The 21,468-nt window shown below is 34.4% G+C and overlaps 1 protein-coding gene across 1 annotated transcript in view; it reads right to left on the bottom strand.

The window, feature by feature from the left end:
- LOC113494762 (octopamine receptor Oamb) overlaps positions 1 to 19,536 on the bottom strand; it is an 89,905-nt gene extending 70,369 nt beyond the window's left edge. The window contains exon 1 of the mRNA XM_026873213.1: positions 17,870 to 19,536. The gene's annotated coding sequence lies outside the window, so the exon portion shown is untranslated. The remainder of the gene's footprint in view (positions 1 to 17,869) is intronic.
- Positions 19,537 to 21,468: the final 1,932 nt, after the last annotated feature.

Genomic DNA, 21,468 nt, shown 5'->3' with positions numbered 1-21,468 from the left:
ACCGAATGTGGCCCCCCGCCGTGGGTAATATACTCGGAAACCACTATCTCCCTACCGTTCGCTAGCCCAGCTCGGCTATAAGTGCATCACAATACCTTTTAAAATATGGCTTAAATACCGATTGTTTAACGTTATTCGTTATTGGTGCCTAATACAAGTTACAATATTAAGGTATGTAAAATTATTGGAAATCTCTTTACTAGATAGTTCATGACTGATAAACCCAAATAGTCATTAATAACCGATTATAGTCTTTATTTTTCCTAAAGTAAAATCGATTTTAAGTTTTTTCTCTTCCAAACTTATAAAAACAGCCAGCACAGAAATAAAAAAACGCCTTTCTAAATTAGTTTTTATTTTATTTCAAAACGTTCAAAAATATCCATCAATAAGTCTTAAAAGATCAACAAACTACCTAATGGAGTCGATCGTCTAACCTTATCTGAAACTATTAGTCTGATAGCTAGGTATGATCAAGGCTTTTCGGGTCGAGAGGCGAGCAAACTCGTTGATTGGCTGTCAATACGGTAATGAGGCAGTGATTACTGCCTATTCCGCTTCGGATACATCGGATCACCCACTATAACTAGTGGCTGTGAGATGGATAGGTTTTATTCCAGTTTCGTTCTTATTTAAGGTTCTTTACATAAAAAGTAAGAACGGAACTGTTGCGTTTTAGTCTGACTGTCTATTCGTCTCATTATCACATGGCTAGGCAGTTGAAATCTTCACACATTATGAACAAATTAAAATAATAACATGAAACATCAAGGTTAAGCTAAAGTTGCTCAAGAGTGATATTGTTATTAATATTTATTCTCGTACTCCATACACTTGTAACATACAAGTAATTTCCTTCACGTAAACAAATACTGACGTACACAATCACTCAATACCAATAAATGCAACCTTTTCAAAATAACATCAGAAAGGGCAATGAACAGGGAACCCTATCCCTCCTTCACAACCGCACTTCAATTGTTTTGAATAAACAATGAAATCAATCAATGTACCTAATTGTCATACAAAGGTTCATTCACACTTGACAAGTGGATGATACACACTGGCCTGTACTATAGTACTCTGTACTCGAAATCGCTATCTATTTCGCGACTATATCGAAAAGTCCTTAAATGAGTGTTGAAAACAGCAATTTTATTGCAGTAATGCGTATTTCAGAAGGTATTTTAACATGAATATTTTACATCACCATAAAATAAAATAAAATATCAGCCTATACAAGAAGATATTTGTACCATGATGACCTTGCAGTTCTATGCGAGGATTTTTATGCACGACATGTAGGTAGTTTCGAACCCATCGCAGGGGAAGTACCCATGTGTCTTTTTCAAGGTTATATGTACTTTATAAGATCTAAGATTTAAGAGACCACTGGCAAACGGTAAAGGAAACCATCGTAAGGAAACATGGATTCCAAATATTTGAATCTGAAATCGCCAACCCGCAGTGAACTAGCGTGGTGATCAATGCTCAAAACCTTCCCTATACGGCAGGCTTGTGGCTGCTATTATAAACCCCCATTGTATTTCACTTTCAAAACAAATTAGAACTAAAGATAGCTGTCAAGTGTAAAGTATACTCGGTCCAACGATATCATAGTAGAGGCCAGTCCAAACCTGTTGATGAAACGACTCATTGATCACATTAAATTTGACACAACAATGGCATTCTGCTTCAATGCATTTGAGGTTAATGTCAACTATTTCAAGAGTGGATCGGCATTGAATGTGTTTGTTGATACTATTGACAACCATCAATGTTTAAAGTTGAAAAGTCCTGTACAATGAGTACGTATATACATACGTACTCATTGTACAGGATCTATAAGGATTTGGATCTAGCAAGCCACGATAAAGTGGACATGCTTCAACTAATTAAAATATTAATATTAAGTAAGAGAGCTCATTAGGTATAAAGTTTAGTTATAAGAGTGCTATATTCGTGACCGACTGTTTTATAGTCTGGCGATTTTTTTGTATATTAAATTGTATTTGGATAAATAAGCGAACAACTGTTTTCCAGTCTGGCGATTTTTTTGTGTATTAAATTGTATTTGGATAAATAAATAGAAATAAATAATTTTAATTGTTAGGAAATTTTAACTTAAAACTCTACCGGGGTCACTGACCGAAAGTTCGAAATAATCCATACATAATTATTATTCCATGACCACTCTATGTTTTTATAGTGCACGTAAAAGGTTCATACAAAAATGTCGGCAATCACAACAAACTATTTTTATTCAGAATTCTGGTAATTATTTTATAAATAGCGATATACAACCATTATTTATTAAATAGCTTCAGTATTTGATAAACGAGGTGTAGTGCGATTGTTATCAGTCACGAAACTGTGTTTACTCGTAAAACTTTGTGAAATATAGACTTGGACTTAATATCGAACGATATTTAACACAGGTACTGTAATTACGGTAATATTACCGGAGCGATAAGGTTCTTTTTTATTTGCATGTTAGTTGATGTTAGTCCTATCGAAGGGATCAATTTTGCTATTTTTCCGGAACTTTATTGAAGATTCTGGGCATGTGCAATCTGCAGGTATATCAATAGTTTTTCCCTCAGTTCCGCCAACGTGGTTATTCGTTATCAAGACAAAAAAGCAATCCTTGGTCTCCCCTTTCTAGGCTCCAAACTGGTCTGGGTCATGTTTCAGCACAATGAAGTAGTTAAGGTCTAAAATATCACAAAACATAGGCTGAGTTTCTTACGCACAAATATAATGAAAATGAATATTGCCTTATGTGTGTATAGTTTCTTAATTTTTCCACGTTCAAGCAGCTAGATCATTTTTTCATAAAATTATCAAAGAAGGTTAGCACCACTCGGGCAAAAATAACCCACACAACGCCCAATGAGGCGTTGCCGCAAGCGATAGCATGTTTAATAATAATACATACACATGTAAGTATGTAAGCCAAAACAAAATTAAATAATATTAAACGCTTTTCCACAAGATTTTCGAATAACATTTGCTTAACGCAAGAAGCGTGTGTCGAAAATTATAAGGAGCAGTTCCGAAAGATGCTTTCTTGTTTTAAGAATCTTCAAAGGTAACAAGAGGTATTGAGCAGTACTTCAGCGTTCGTTTGAAGGCGAAATGTCGGTTCAAGTGCTGTAAAGTTAGTGCAAATTCTTGTATAAATTGAATTTGAGTGGAGTTCTATTTGGTGTACTTTTTTATTAACTTTGGTGTGTGAATTCGCAGTAGTGGGATGGGGCATGGAGGTTTTTGTACCACTTTGAGACAATAGACTAGAATCACAATAGTTTTATTTTCTAAGGAATAATAATGTTTACAGTAAATGCCTCCTTCCTGAAATAAGGTATTTTTTCGTCTAAAAGTTTACCTTCATTGTAAATTCACAATTTTTTTACCTGTCCTTGTTTTTAACTATATTTTGTAACAAGTGAATTGCTACCATATAATAATTGTATCACGTCTTGTATTTTCATAACATAGTATTAATTCAGATTCATTAAATCGTAATGAAGTGTAAAATGATCTCCATTTCAGATACTTTTTAATTACTTACATTGGCTTCCTATAAATGTCAAGACTGGACGTTTTCCAGTCGAAGAGAAAATGTTTCAAAATAAGAGAAATGTACAATATTCTTAATGGTATTAAACATTAATTAACTTCATGCTTTTATAAAAAAAATAACAGCAAAAGTATTCGTGTATTTTATCCTTTCTATTTTAACCTACTTTTTCATTTTGAAATGTGCTTGATTCTACGTGGCATTGAGCATTAAATTTCGTTTCTATAGTCTGATTAAAAAAAATATCATCTAACGAAAATCGTAATTAGCTGATTTAAAGCAACATTTTCGAACAAATATTTCACCACATAGCCTAAAGATATTACGGAAATATTCTTTTAATAAAAAGCTACCGTCTTGGCCAGATTAAAGCCGAACCTTTGCAATCTTAAAGACGTTAGCAACTTGGAAATCATAAAACTTTGGCTTGCAAATCATTCTAAGGACGGTCGTGCGTTAACCGGGACCTTTTTCATCCCCAATTTTAACCCGTGACTTGCTACACGTTGGGATTCTGTGGTTTTTTGGTGGTTATTAAGAATTAGGCTGATGGCGGTTCGAAAAATAAAAAGGAAACTAATATTAAAAGCATTGAAAAAAATGCCTCGCTCAGATCTTATGTGTGTGTTTTTACTGACGTATACAAAAGCCTACATAGATTAGGATGTCCTGTTTGTATATAAGTTAAAATTCTTACATTGCCGCAAACAAAATCTTAGTATTTACATCGTTCATGTGTTTTTGTTATAATCGCGCAAATATAGTGTTTAAAAATATACTTATTAATTGCAAAAAATGTGTCAGTTCTGATTTTTCTCCCACACTAAAAAAGGTCATGAACAATCTCCAATTCTCCACACTGAATTTGTTGACGCTACCTCCCTATCATCTCGGAACTTGCACCGTACAGGTACGGTCAACATATTAAGGCGGTACGGAAATAAGCAACGTCCCGTGTCTCGGGCGGCTTGTGCTTGACCCGATTCCAGATTATACCAGTTCGTTAACCAACACAGCTGCGACCTTTAATGAATTAATATCAAACGTTTGTTCAATTAAACAATTTTTGGAAATTTACGTAACAAAATTGGGTTTTTTGGGTGACACGGAAGGTGATGTAACTCGGAATTTGGATCAAATAAAGTGTTATAACTGAGGATGTGTTATATGACATGTTAAGTACTTAACACTGGAACAATTAACAGGTTAAAAGAACATAGTCGAGCTAAGAAAAAGCTATTGGGGTGAACTGAAAATTTCATTATTTTCATAATAATTTTTGTGGATATAATTTGTATTTAAAAGATTATTTTGCCGGACTATTTTCCGACCCAACCGGAGTCCTTAATCATGAGCATCGCGAGTCGAACTATGAACCCGAAACTAGACGGGCGATCCCGATAAATAGGCGTAAGCTGTTGCATCTTTTAAGTACAGTTCATCAATTGATCAGATTTTGTACATTAATACTATAAAAAAGATAAGTTTTAAATAAACATATTTAGGGTAAACGAGAAAAAACACATTTTTTTATGCACTGATCATTTTTTTTTTATTTAGGTACTATAGAAAATATTGTACTTAATTTTCCTATATTTATCAGTAAAAGTCAATTCCAATTCTATTTCTTCCAAAAACGAAAAATTTCCTCACATAATAAGAAATACGTTCGTACAAAAATAAGTTTTACATGTCATGTGCTGTTGTTAAGTGACGGTAAAATCTGTCCTATATACAACGGACTCTTTGAACCATTGAGGTTGGCTTCCATTCAAACCGATTGAGGGGTCTGGCAACTCAATTACTAGGGGCCACAGATAATCTAAAGTTGGACTGATTGTACGAGATTGTGTTGTGAATGTTCTACATGCTTTTGATTGTGGTGTATAAAAATAGATTGGTGTTTAGTGTTGGTATATGGTTTAATTTAGCTCCTCTGTAACCAATAATTGAAAGCAGTCACCATAGCCGAAATCAGCTGGGAAGTGTGTTTTGTATATGATTATTGTATATAGAGTCAAGTATATATATGGATTAATTTGTGTGATTATTTACAAGTGGTATTAGACTTTGAAAACCTTATTTTATACGAAGCGCTAAAGAACGAGCAGATAAACAGTATCTCATAGAAGAAAAACTGACTTCACAGAAAGACTGATTCTTAGATTGGTGAATAACAGTTGTGAACGAACGTAAGACGAAACGTACTGAAAAATCTAGATTTTTTTTAACAAGTAACCACAACCAAAAGATTTTTCTGTTAAGATTTTTCTGCGGTTCTGTTCGTAGGACAAGCGTGCTACGAATGCTTGTCTTGAGTCTTTGTGATTATGTGCATGTGACTTGAATGTTTGTGAAACCGCAAACACAAGAATCAAAGAACTTAGTGCTTAAAATCTTCTTATTTTCAGATAAAAATTACTAAACGATACCTATTATTAGCACTTTTGTCGATAAGGCACCAATATCTATACTTAATAATATTGACTTCAATTTCAATATTTTTATCATCTACCCACGATTTACGTCACAATACTTTTACTGCCAACGTGACATTCAGTTAATGTTTCCAATTTTTATTGGAGCGTGTTCATGTTCCGGCCTGACCTTTTGAAAGTATAATTCTTAAAAGGTCATCATTTCCTTGTCTGGTATTTTCATATCCTTATATTGAAGTGTTATTTTTCAAGTGAGGTATCACTGATAATGGGTGTTGCCAATGCATATATCAAAATATCAATATTAAGTTGTAAAATGCAGAATGCAGCGTGGTAACGCCGGTAGCTTGGAAAATAAACGCGGTGTTTTTTACCTAAACGCGCAGACACGTCGGGAACATTGCTAGTAGCTCATTAAAGTATTTATTACAGAAATAATTAGTCTGGATAATAAGAATATTCCTATGAAGTCACAGACACAACTAGTTGTATTTAATTATTAGCTATAAATAAAAAAGTGTTTATATTTTTTTTTTCATAAAATCGCTTAGTTTATTTCTTCATTTTTAATTTCCATAATTTCACACAACGCTACCTAGTCCCAAACAAAGTAAGTACTGTTACAATGAGCACAAAATTGATAAACAAACTAAAATGTATGTCAATACATATTATTTTTGATCACAACCACATTTTTTTTTAACCTGGGTGGGAATCGAACCACGTCCTCCGGTATGTCAGTCCGGGTAACTAACCACTAGACCAACAAACCAGACCATATGCAATACTGATAAGAATATTCTTCCTTTATAATATTCTTTAAATAACAAAGAACACTCCGTTTAGTTTCCGTCGCCTGAAGTCAAGCATCAAATATTCTAAGCTCTTATAATTTATTTTCTTTTAATTATATTAAGTAGCTTTTATAATTAAAATACATTGTTCCCAACACGAAGAGCTATTTTCCCACGTTTTTATACACTAACTTTTCTTGTTTGTTTGTCGTTCCAATTGGATTTCATGAGGCACTTCCTGATAAGTTAGGCCGAAATTTGCAACTATAAAACGGCTGGGTCGTTTTTGATAAAATTTTAATGGAGTGTCATCTAAAAACTAGATGGTAAACTACTACGTAGGGTTCTTAGATTATCTACATCTATTAATTTATTTTTGTTCAACTGGTATATAGAGAACCTATTTATTTTGAAAGTAAGTAGCAGTACTGTTACTTAAAATAATAAAGAAAATTCAGCAAAAATTTTGGAACTTTTATATATTTCTGATTGTTCTCATGATTTGGCAAATAGCCATTAAGCCTTTTGAAATGTGCCTGACTGCAGTTCAAAGAGGGATATTTTCATTTTAACTCATATGACACTTTTATACTGTTTCTTCATTTCATTGCTTCATTCCCAATATTCCCTACGAAAAAATACATATGCAATATTGTTTAGAAATATACCTGTGTTTAAGGACTAATTAGATTTAAGTTGAATGCCGAATTGTAGTCTGCTAATAAACAGCTAACTTAGTTATTAACTAAATTTGATGGGACAGAAAGTCATCCCCAAATATGTGTTAATCTAGCTTCAAAATTCTAGCATAAAAATACTTTCACCCACATTTTCCGTTCGCAAAAAAAAAAAACTAAAACCGTCACAAAATCCCAGCTAACCTATTTTCAAGTTTACGTTTTGTTTTACGGGTCTAATTGTGAAATCCGTCCTATTTAAAGTTTATAAAGGCGTGTAAGTAGACAAAGGGTTGAGTCTCGCGAAGGCACGGCCTGAAGTGTGTTGTTAGTGTTTGATTGTTGGAGAAAAGATAAACTAGTTGTTGTACGTGTAAACAGTGCTTATCTTTTAAGGGTTCCCTTTGTTAATTGGATACGTTTCACCTTTGTAAGGTTAATCAAGTTCGTCTAATATAGTATGATTAAAAATGTAAGACTACACTTTGTGTCGGCAGCCGTTATGCTTTATGGATGACTTAGAAGATTAAAAAAACCGCTCGAATAAATATAAATTATTTTTAACCACTCGGCAACACGTGTCAGAAGTTCAATCAAGAATTTGTGATTCACAAATGGTTGTACAGATTATCTATCTTTGCGAAGTCGTGGGGTCACAAGTATATATACTGCTCGGCTCAAACCATAACCGATCTATAAGGTAGAATATATTTTTTCCAGCCGATACTGTCCCACTGAGGGAGGCCTTTGCCACTCTGTCCGGTCTATTGCTTTTCCCATCCACTGTTTGTGGTATGCATCCAGTTCGTCGGGCCATCTCATTCGCGGCCGTCTTCGTAGCCGTTTTATGTTTGATGGAAGGTAGAATATACTACCTTATAATAATTTCACTCAAAGTAATCTTTCAAGCATAATTTATTAGTGAAAATAATTAACTCCCGCTTACTCAAGTTAAGATCAAAGGATTAGCTTAAACCACTAGCGTTATCCGTTCAATAACTGTTCGTATCACATTGTTTAATATAGAGTCACAAAACTATATAAGTAGCATCATAATTATCAAGGAGGCGAAGTAACAAAGTAATTAATAAAAAAAGTTTGGTATTGACCTGTTGCACCGACCATATGTAGGAGACATTGTATGACAGTTCAGGTTGAGTCAGTTACAGTGATACTACCTCCGTCCTTCTCTTAGGCGGTAAATACGAGGTACTCTGTGTTATTGCCAGATTATCCAAAGAACTGGGGGAAAAAATTAGCCATACTGAAACAAAATTAAGTCGTACTTAAACGCTTGCGTCTGACCTTATTTAATTACTCATTTTTAACAGAACAAAGGCAGCATAATATACGACCTCATGTCTTAAAATCAAGCTAAGTTCAAGTATTCCTTAAGACATCTTAACATCATAACAATACTTATCCCAAAAAAACTCCCATAAATATCTGGTAAAACCACATCATAGCCAAGTTATAAGCCTTCAGGTTAGTCTTCCACTACTTTATCGTGGCATTGTCGCGATATGAACGTGGTAATGGAAGCCATTCACACAGGCTCCAGTTTAATTAACTGACAAGATAGTCCTAGGGCTTATAAATAGGCTTTAAAGTCGCTAAGGCCGGGTAAATAAGCGCACGTCGGACAGGCATTATTTGTAGACAAACAAGAGCTGTTTATACCAAGATTTTAATCGGAATCATTTATTATTTGTTAAAGGAGGTTAGCAGCAAATACGTGGCTTAGAGTAAGATACATAAATATGAGTAGAATACTTTTTACAAACTTTCTACAAATTCCAAATAATATCGAAAAGTTGTATTGACCTTGCATTCATGAAACCCCGAAGGCCGATATAACCTAGCCTGTTCAGTTTTTAACATTAGGAAAATTCCCCATCCTGAGAAAGACTGCGCGTGTAGCTTAGTTTTAAAGGTCATCATTTCAAACCCTAAATGCCGTGGGTTCAATACTTACGTAGAATGAGAAATCATTTTTGAGATGACGATTACGGCAAGCAATGAATATCAATGATGAAATACAGTGAATATTAGTCAACATTTTGGTACAGGTTATAATTAATTAAAGCTGATCTGTTGAAGCTGCAGTCAGTTTGCAATTGTAAATTGTGTGACTAAAAAGTGTTAATAGCATACTTAAGCTATTAACCGACACTTCAAATTTATCCAAATCTATTTGCTAATATAAAAAACAAAAAAACGTGTACTCAATGGTTGTCTTGGCCTAGTAGACACCATTAAGCTCGTAGAATAAGTTATCAAACATCAAATATTGATAATCTGAACTTTGGAAAATTGCTCTGAGTCTGTCAGTAAAAGTTTTGTTGGTATTTAAAACCAAAAACTTTATAATAAGATTTATATTTCAAAGTTAAGAAGTCTAATAAAAATATAACTTTCGATGTTTGAGAAAATTGATGGATTTATTTTTCGTGGTTTTATTTTACTCGTAAGTTCGTATGACTTAAAATATTTTAACATTCAGCCAAGGTCAGGGTTCTTCATCATAGTATTTATTAAATAATTTTATAAGAAAAATATCGATGAGTCATTTCCACATCTCTCTCTCTCCGTTGGCTTAACGTTCCAAAATGATTGTGTCCTGGCCTCTGATACGAGGCCAGTTTACTCGTTCCTTAGCCATTCCTTGAATTTTTTTTCAAGAAAATGTTAAAAAAATATCACCTGTCCACCTACCACATACAAAAAAAATTAAACCATAGTAAAATACCTTAATTTCGGCTGCAGTCATTTAAAAATTAAATTTCGTTGTGAACATGCTATAATTCACAACTCCTAATAAATCAGCATGAATGTAGCACAAAAGCCATACGGGGCTACAGCTAAACGCATTAATCCGGTCGTATTACCCCGACGGGGTATTAGCGACCCCATCGGTCACTTATACCCACACAATCAATTGTAATAATTCTTTCCCCACTTACACGGATTGCCCCAATCACAGATTAGTTTGGATGGCTGTTACATATTATTTGATGCGAGGTCATTATTTCAAGAAGCAATATTGTCTTTGCCATAATGGCACAAAGATTCCCATTTATTTTGGGGTACATGGAAAGGTATATACTTTATTCATCTTCACGAAATGTTTGACAAAGCTTTCTAGATTAGCTTGTAAGTATGACTGCATGTTAATAATTCATTGATACATACTACTCAACTAATTCCATTAATTTTGATAACGCAAGCAACCCTATCCCCATCTTCCTCCATTATCTGAAATTACAATCTAAAATTACTACCAAAAGGATAAACACCAAACCAAAAACCAAGTCCAACTCATCAGCATTAGTCCTGGGTCGAAATTGAACACACAACCACTAGTGTAACAGTCAGGTCGCCTAACCACTAGACCAATAGGGCCAGTGACTACATGTTTATTGCTCTATAATATTAACACTACTTAACTAATTGAAATAAGTGTTAATAAGACAAACTGCTGTACTCTCTCCTTCTTTATCAGAAATTATTCGACCAAATCATTGACTACAACAAAACCCACATTTTGACCTCAAAGCCTATTTTAAGCCTCTCCCAACCAGTTCCATTACTCTTAGATGAATTATTGATGACCCATCAACAACTTTCAATGACAATATTCGATATTTATTTTGTTTTACATGAATAATTTGAAAACTTCGACAAACTACCGAAAGCACCTTGATAGAAAATTAGATACCTAATTTTGATTCCATATTTCTTTTTATTATTCATAAGGTTTTAAGTGACCGTCAAATATGTGTCTTTTGGCTATTATTGAGTGACCCTTAGAATAAACAAATTATTTACTTTACAGAGATCTATTTACATTTGTGGCTTGTATTTGTTTTTGTATTCGTTGTTAGACAAGAAACGAAAATGTAAAAAACAGTTATGTGGAGCTGCAACCGAGATACTGAGGGATCAATACAAATATCTATTAGCTGACTCCTCATAGTTTTCCCACATTTTTATTATACACTCACTTTTCTTGTTTATCGTTCCAGTTGGATTTTTTTAACTAAATTTTGAGCCGCTTCCCTACAAGCTAGCAGGCTGAAATTTTGAGGGTCGCTTCAAATCGGCTAAAGTCAAAAACGGCTGGACCGATTTAGATAAAATTTGAATGGAGTGACATTTAAATAAGTGGGAATTTAGTTCTTTTTTATTGTTAGACCTGCGACACAAATATGTTCTCTGTCTTAAATCTGTGAAAATTTCAACTTTAGAGCTATCATAATTAATGGCACACTGTCTGTTGACATACAGACAGACGGCTGAGGCTTAGTAATAGGGTTCCGTTTTTAGCCTTTCGGTACGCAACCCTAAAAATTACGTTTCTTTTGTGTATTACTTATTCAGTAGTCCGTCTACCATTCACTGTCTCTCACGGTTTACCAATGTAGAATATTATTCCTACCTATATTTGGGATCAATATTATCTATTAGTTAGATCTAATAATGAGAAACGGTCTGACGATCGTCTAAGTAATTAATGCTAATATACATTTCAATATCAGGTTCTGCTTCGGTAGGTTTAAGAGAATCTAATGTCTTTAAAACAATACCCGAAGTCATGTGCTGACAAGGATTAAAGTCCATTTTACAGAAAATAATCATAAGTTGCCATGTGATAAAATTGGCTAAGAATGAGGATGATCAATCCACACACGGTTACTGAACACTGTTGCTTAAGAATAATAATATAATTAAATGTTCCAAGGGTTAACTCACTCTTCTTTATTGGGATCGCCGATGAGTAAACCGCTGAACATCGTCACAAAATATTTAAGACATATTTCTTTACTTATATCACCGCTTGACAAGAATTATACGCTGGTTCTTCTATGCCAAATGGCACAGTAATAAATGCCCAAAATCATCCAAAGAGATTTGATAAGAGAAAACCATAACAAGTTTATTAACAGTGAGGCAATTGAAGATATTCCCAACATTCTTTTCCCGGAAACGTCTAAGATTTCCCACGTCTACAATTACATTATATGCTCGTGTTATGTCTGTATGTTTTTTTGGGATTTTGTTCGAAAAAACCTATAAAAGGAAAGTGCTTTCTTGTTTAATATTCTACGAACGTTTCGTTCACGTTTTCATACGGCTCAGGTAGGGCAGGATTGTCTGTTCCGCCGGTTTTATAAAAGCGAATGTTTTCAAATGTCTTTTTGTCAGCTTGCGTAATGCTTAACTGTTCTGTTTCATTATCGGTATAAAATAAAATTAAACGACAATTGTTTTTTGTCTGTGTTTAGGTATGAGAGCATTCTTCGTTATGTTTAGTACCATGGTTCTAAAATGGGTAAACATAGCTTATGCCTGCAGATATGAACTGAACAGAAAAGAAAACATAATATGCAGATTTATGTCAATTCACTTGAATCTCGTTAAACACACACACAGGATACACTTTGCAGTATATCCAAATCTCACTGATTTCGTCAGTAAGAAAGAAGAAAATCTTTCTTTTTTTTTAATCATTTTTTCGCCACTACCTATGCCTATGTCATTCTATAAGAGGCGCGTAGCTAAGCGTTCCATTCCCGATATCAAAGCCCCAATATCCACTCCGAATCAATGAGAGATCCTCAATTGATTCCGAGGAGTGTAACAAATCAACCCAAACTTAGTTCCTCGACACTCCATTGGACATCATCAGTGAGACCTTAATACCTTACCTTAATAGTACACAGTACGATATTCCCAAAACTTTTGCAGCAATAAAAAGTGCTTCCAAACTTCTATCGCTTCAAATTATCGGAATCTAATTGGGTATGACGTCAGTAATGTCCATCTTTCAGATCTAAGATATAAAACACTTTATACATTATTTCCTTATTGCTTTTATTTTCTGCCATTTCCTTTATTTCGTCTTAAGATATTCGGAAAGTAGGTTATGGAATTATGATCGGAAATCCTGATTCTCTTTTAAAATTATTTTTGAATTTCATTTCGTTCTATTTTTGTGTTGGTTTCTTTGTATTATTATTTACTTCGCTGACACAGTATTTAATTAATAGCTTAGTTGAAGACTTTTGTTTAGGAAGATTGTGCGTTTGGAATTTTAAGGGTTTAGGGTCCGGTTAAACTTCTATGGGTTTCCTTCAAAATAGTTACTGAGTATTTTCTAATAACCAAGGAATTTGCTGCAGTACATTCAGAACCCATTCGGGGTCTTTTGGTATGTTATTAATTAAAAACATTACATTGGTGCTACACCTAGATAAACAGACGTTTAGAATCACTTAGTAGAAAGACGTAAAAATGTAATTTATGTAATACAGACCAAATGTTGCAGTTCCTATACAAATTACACACGAAAATAAACAGTAGTGCATTCGAATAGCAATTTATTTCCATATTAATACCATTCGTATCGCATCAAGTGTGCAAAACACTTTAACTTTGGCAATTTGTATCGTAATTTGTACGATAGCCAACTATTCGCAGACGAACGCCAAATTAACTCTATCACTCTTGGCATCCTGCATTCAAACACAACCGAAAATAAACACTATGACACAGGAAATAGAGTCTTAAATAAAACTCACGTTACCGACAGCGAGGTGTATCATCAGAATGTCACTATCTATCCGAGATTGACGGGTATTCGAAACTGTCTGTATGTTGACAGGCATAAGGTTGAAAGTACATTGGCATTTCGGATCGCCATTCAAATAGTTTCGGTGAGTGAAAACAACCTGTGGTGCAGTTAATTGTGTCTCGTCACTTTCGGCGTTAATGTGAAGTTTGAAGCTTGTAATTCATTTACAAGTGATATTATTGCATCTTATATTGATTTATTTTGTCATAAATATTGGGTAAGTGGTTTATACGTCTTAATCTCTTAATGTGTTAGGACTCTATTTACTGTGTCATAGAGTGTGTTTTTGGTTGTTTTTTAATGTAGGTCATAATATATCAAGGCGCTAAATATACTTTTTATATAAATCTTGCGGTATGACTAACATCATACTCAGTTATCAGGCTGGCAATAAATATATGGAAATGGCACTTAATTACATTGTCACTTGACAAATAGAGTTCTCTGAGTACCAAGATTCGTCTAAAACCGTTCAATGGTTTTAGGTTGAAAGACGAACAAACATCCATACATTCATACATCTACCCTTTCAAACGCTCGCGTTCATAATGTAAGTAGGATTGCCGGATTTGAGGTGTTTTTCAAACTTAGTTCGTATCAAAGTAATAGTATGCAAAAAGTGTGTTACATTAAAACACAGAGAGCAAGATATTAAGGAATAAAAAAAAACGGATCAAGAAAGGAGGTTATATCATTGACATTTCCTTTTTTCCACTTACAAGTCGATATTGCAAAGTTTGTTCCATTTCATATCGTGCTATTTCTATGCAAAATGTAGACAACGCTGAGCAATCACTAGGTATATTGAATGCAATCGTAATATCGCGTGATTCAACGGCGAACCTTGGTTAAACTCGGTATAATCGGTAGCGGTATGCAATCTTGCCGGAATTACTGAATCGATTTCAGTAGTTATAGACCGGGAGCTTGGGTTCATTTTTGTAATTCATTAATATTTTGCTAATTTCATTTGAGTGATTTCTTTGTAATGAGATGCCGAAATTTTTGTACAGTAGGTACTATTGATTTTTTAGCAGAGGTAGAATTTATATCTAAAGAAAGTTACTGAATATTTTTGGGCGTCTTGATAAAATTAAGGTCCTGACGGGAAATCAACTTGATAATAATTAATTGTGAATATAGACTAGTGTACAATGTAGTAATATAGTATATTCAACTTTTGTATTGTTTTGTGTCCGTCTTTTTTCCAGTCTTTTTATTCAAAACCTTCAGCCTTGCCAGGCCAACACGCACTTGACCGATTTATGTAGAAATTAGGTAAATGGGGCTTAAAGATTAGTATCTAAAACATGACAATTTCAGTTATACTCTGTACAACCTAATTTTGTTAGACAATGCCACGGTCTCAATTTCAAAAACAACATGAATTTGTCCCAAAAACTTCGAGACCAACCCAACCTTTTCATTAAAACAAAATAATACAATGGGCGACGTGAAACGTTATAGAACCTTTTTACAACATGTCCATTTGCAATAAAGCCTACCTTATACGTATTATGAGGCATTATTTAAATCCTTGATACAAAAGGAGCTCCCCACATTGCTAAATAAGGCGCGGTCAAGTGTGAACGCCCTTTATAATGGACGGTGCTCTACAAAAGACTGAACGGCCCATTTGGTTACAATAAAAGTCGTTAATTAAGTGCTTTTGTAATTATATAATTGAAATTTAACCGTTCAAGGAATTTTGTGATTAAGCTCTTCCTATCAAGTTAAATGAAGTGGCTTTGGACTGGCGTTTATTATTTTTCCGTAAGCGATCGTCTTTTCTTTTAATTTTCAACCGGCTACAAAAAAGGAGGAGGTTATCAATTCGTCTTAATTTTCTACGTTTGTTACCTCAAACTTCGGACTGCTTATATTTTGTTGATTCTTTTTCATTTAACGTGAAATAGCCGTCATTTGGTCCCATTAAAATTTCATCAAGTTTAGCCCGGTAGTTTTTTATTTGTAGTCGGTTGTATAATATTACAACTGTAAATTATTATTATTATATTATTAAACGTCTTAATTCCAAGACTTTGTTATTTCCTATTTTTTTCGTATCTACTCCTGTATTCCGTCATTCATAAGATAATGACTTAAGTTTACCACTTATCACTAGTTATTATAGTTATCACCTATATTATGAGATAGTGTAGCAGTACAGTTAGCTGTCTTTATTAAAGTGAGATAGCGCTCTACACCGTACATAACGGTGTCTTGCACATTGGTAAATTTACTTAAATTTGTATGTCAACTCTCGTAAGTATTCATATATAAATGGTACAACGATTTATTGCCACGTATTTATTCAGTAGGTCCGCTTATATTCTTGCGGTGTCTTTTGTGGGGATGATGATTCTTACTTACATAAAACATGGGTATATTGACACGTATTTTTTTGAGATCGCCCGACTAGTTTTGAACCCAACTGTAGTACTTAATCAAGAGCTGTGACCTGTAATACGGGGTCTCAATATTCTGGTTAAAAAAATATTTTTCCTGCACTTCCCTGTAATTATATCGTTTCTCTTGAGGTTATACCAATACTCTCATATAATTGAGGTAGAAAAATCCAATTATATAGTTTATTTACGATCCCCCGAAGACTGGTTGTCAATCTGCAATCGTTTGAGAATAGCAATGTCAGGAAAATATATTGAATCGACTCGACTTGAAATTATGTTGTGTGATTTGCGTATTTGATTATTTTCGTTTATTTTTGGAGAGTTCTGGATATTTGGAGATTTTTTTTGTTAACCGACGTTTGGTTATGTGGGGTAGCATATTGAGAAGACATTTACAACATACCAAGACAATATTGGACCACTAACATTTTTTTTTCATTAATATTATATTGTTACTACATACCTATATTATGTAATTAAAGTAATAACTGCATTACTAATATCTTATTCGAAAAAAATATTTTTTATAATTTATCACAATGTATTAAATTTAATTTGATTTCACCGATACCTACTAATATTTTACCATCTACAATCATAACAAGCATCATCATTTTCCTTCATCTCTATGTATATTACATAAATGTTCTTAAATACATTGAATAACATTAATTGTAACAGCTCATAAACTATGTTCGTCTGGCCACGCCTAAAATTCTCGTAGCGTATACCAACTGGCTGAGAGCCCGGCATTTCTTGGCACTCTTCATCTTTACTTAGTAGAACATTTGACAGTTACTAGCAAACAATATGTGTTCAGCGACAAACTCAATACAGAATCCGATTACGAAGCTACGGATGACTTGTCTCTTTTTTTTTTTCCTAGCCTACTTAGTCCCACTGCTGGGCAAAAGCCTCTCCCAAATTTTTCCACGAATCTCTATTCTGACTTGTCTCTTAGAGTAATATTATTGCAGGTTTTTAAAATTATAGGGTCATATACATTAGGGGTTGATGAAGTCTTTCCTTATAAAACACTGGTACTGCTGAATCCAGTTAGACTGGAAGCCGACCTGAACCTTTTTTGGTGGGGGGATCCTCATGGACGCCCACCTCCTCGGGGGAGTAAGTGGGTAGTGTCAGACTCTTACTGACTAAACCTGAACTGCCGTACGGCGTCCCCGTATTTAGTAGGTGCGCGGGCATGCATAGCATTTCAACAAGCACCGACTGCGGGGCACCGTCGGCTGATAGATGCCGACGGCTGTCTTCGTCTCGGACGCCTAACCAAAAAAAAAGGCCGATAATGCTCTGTAAAGTTTAGTTTTGTACCTGTTGGTCCTCAAAACTCCTGTCGCTGAATGTTTGATGGAGATCATCAAACGTGATACACCAAGGAACTCCACTTGTTCCTGAAAATAAAAATAAATACTTTAAAGCAATGATTTCTATCTATATGAGCTATCGTCCTTAGGTTGGATAATCAAACCTTATGGAAAGTTAAATTAAAAGACAGACTTATTCATACCAAGTTTTATCATTAATCAAGTATCATATAATGTGCAAATAAAAACACTACGGGAAAATTTGTTTAAAAATTGGTCAGCATCAAATTCGCCTTTTAATATACGATATATATGTATTACGAATATAGGTTAGTATGTTTGTTAAGCTTAGACGATAAAGCAATTTACTCCTTTTGATGGAACTCGTATTGAATATAATTTGAGTTTCAAAAAGGACTTACAGTCACATGCATTGAGCTCCAAAAAAGACTAACAATCGCATGAAAAAACGATGTTACATAAGTGAAATACTAATATTTTGCTACGCGTCTACTTGCTGTTCACCTCCTTATAAATCAATATTCAAGTAGGCAGAATAAAGACAACAACCAATATATTTATAAACTGAAATCACAGTTACATATTAATTCAAGTCCATTATATTCGTGTTTCGTCAGCTTATCTATCAATCAATCAATATACTGACATATTCCGTCTATTCTTTATCTATTTAATGATACAGTATGCCTTCCAACCAACAGCTAATTACGCCTATGACGTCACCGAATCAGTGAAGTGTGACGTCAGATAGCTTGAAAGCAGTGATCAGAACCGTAATGTAGGTAAGTATAGAAGGTTTGGTAGATTTAAGTATTATTTTAATGAGATTAATTTTTAGTTAAATTAATGCATGACAACAAGTTCAATCCTCGCGTAGAACAAGCACACAATTCTTGTTCTGAATCTAGGTGTCTTTGTGCATATGACTTGAATGTTTGCAAAAAGACACCAACAATAAGAAGGAACAAATTCTTCAGTGTAGGATTCTTTTACTACAAAACAAAAAAAAGAACCGCAATCCTAGTCTACCCCAACAATCCTATCGACTGGTACTTCTGAACATTTTCCGTCATTTCAAGGGGACTATTGACGCCCCCTTTATGCTGATATCAGGGTGATAATAACAGCACTGATTTAGGGCTGAGTCGGATAAGAAATGCGTGTATTTGGGGCCGGATTAAGTGGGTAAGGTATTTCTTCCCCGAGAAAATGTACTGGGGACACTGTGAACGATTTGTAAAGACTTGGGGACTTTTATTAAGATTTCCATTCGATATTTTTCGGGTTTCGACGTTGGATTGAAGTAGTACTTTATTTTGGATTTCGGCTACGATTTCGTCTTCATTTTTGACACGATTTTTTGTCTTTGATGTTCTTAGTAATGTCGGTTTGTGTAATCTACTTATCGGCTGAAAGACTGGATTTTTAGGATGATGTAGATTCAAGTTCATTTCTTATCAATGCCATTTTCGGAAACGGCAGTGGTTTGCACTTTCTTCGTTATTCTTTAAAATTATTGCAATGTTGACTAAAAACGTCGTGAGAAACCTTATAATTAAGCTTAGTGAACAATGGACCCAGCTTCTTTATATGAAATGAAAGCAAACTAAGAAACATTTACAGGGTGAAATTATTTATTTTTCTCAATAAACAATATTTAATATTAAGAAAACTAGGAGCTCGTGGCTAAGCTATAACCGCATAAGTGAATCGATCACAGGTTAAGCTATGCTTGACGCGATTGGTCCGTAGATGGGTGACCATCTTTGTCATAACGTGTTCCCCCGTATTTTGGAAGGCACGTTAAATTGTGGGTCCCGGCTGTTATTCCTACATCTTTGAAAGTTGTAACAAGGTAGTCAGAAGCTTGAAAAAGTCTGACAACCAGTCTACCCAAAGAGTATCGTGTTGCCCATGTAACTGGGTTGAGGATGTCAGATAGGCAGTCGCTCCTTGTAAAACACTGGTACTTAGCTGAAACCGGTTGGACTGGTAGCCGACCCCAACATAGTTGGGAAAAGGGTAGGCCGATGATGATAGGTAGTGCGCGTGACTTCGTCCGCGTGGTTTTTAACGTATCAATACTATATTGTTTAAATCGTATAAATAGTTTAGAGTAATATATTTAATTAATGCTCTGCTCCTTCTCATTATAGCATGATGATATGTATCTAAAGCCATCTAACACTGAAAGAATTTTCAAATCCGATATTAACGCATTTAGCGAACAAACAAACTCTTCAGCTTACAATATTGCTATAGATCGACTGTTTCATAATTTGAATGTTTCTTATGTAATATTAGACAACAGTTGCTATCTTATTCTATCTTTTGTTTTATGTATTCTCATAGAATACTGATTAATTTGGCATTGTGCCTATATTTGGCAATATACAAAGTGTACTGGCGCCCTAAAATCATGTGAAATATGGACATGCAACGAAATAGGATTGTGCATATCCCAAGCAGGCAAGCTCCGATGCGTCTTATCCCCCGACAAAAAAACAGGGATGAAATATGTTTGACGTGATCATATGTCTATCTGTAGCAACATAGCTTCCGAACGGATTGACCGATTTTAATTTTGTTTCTTGAGTATTAAAGGTAAAATTCCAAATATAGGAAATAGTCATCGCCAACCCGTAGTAAACTAGAGTTATCGTTTGGCTGCATGGATAGTCGTATAGTTGAGGTCAGAACGCAAAACATACTGTGAGGGACGTGTCGCGGCTTTGTGTTGCATCCGTGTTATTCCTTCCTGGCTAAAGAATCCAAAAAAAGACAAATACAATATAAACACAAGTGACAATAAACGTTTTAACTTTTAACGAACTAAAAGTGTCAAATCATTGAAAACAAACTACTAAATCAATAAGAGTTCTGTCTGCCTCCACAAAAATCCTATTTCTCTTGGGTAATTTAATATATCTTGATCAAGTTACGCTTTGCTTTTTCACGCCCCTTGTTTTTCTCTGCAAGTATCAAATATGTACGATCCTTAAAGCCAATCCATTGCAGTTGTGGGAACGAGACGGTGTTATAAGATTTGTATAGCGCTCTCCTGCTTCCACGTTTTGTTTAAAGAGGTTTTAGTACAGGTATAGGTTTGTATACAATAAAGTCTGACAACCAGTCTAACCAAGGGGTGTCGTGTTGCCCAGGTACCTGGGTTGAGGAGGTCAGGTAGGCAGTCGCGCCTTGTAAAACACTGGTACGTAGCTGAAACCGGTTGGACTGGTAGCCGACCCCAAAATAGTTGGGAAAAGGCTAGGTTGATGATGATAGGTTTGTATACAAAGCTGAATAGTTATATTTAAATTTTGGACTTAGATAGATAAATCTCATGTTTCTGTTATTGAATTTATGGAATGATAGTAGTTTGATATATTTGGATAAAATGTGATCAGCTGAGAACAAATTACTTTATGTTTATTTTTAGAGTGGACGCTACCGTTTTCAATGGTTTTTTTTTCGTAAGCGTTTGGGCAGCGCCTTGGGGGTATAAGAACAAAAAAAATAAGGCTATCTCACAACGAAGAAAAGTCAAAGTAATTAACATATACGAGTATACATATATATTTATAC

This window comes from Trichoplusia ni, chromosome 6, assembly GCF_003590095.1.
Source record: "Trichoplusia ni isolate ovarian cell line Hi5 chromosome 6, tn1, whole genome shotgun sequence".
Lineage (NCBI taxonomy): Eukaryota > Metazoa > Arthropoda > Insecta > Lepidoptera > Noctuidae > Trichoplusia > Trichoplusia ni.
The sequence above is the reverse complement of the archived record's forward strand: the minus strand, read 5'-3'. Positions and strand labels throughout refer to the sequence as shown.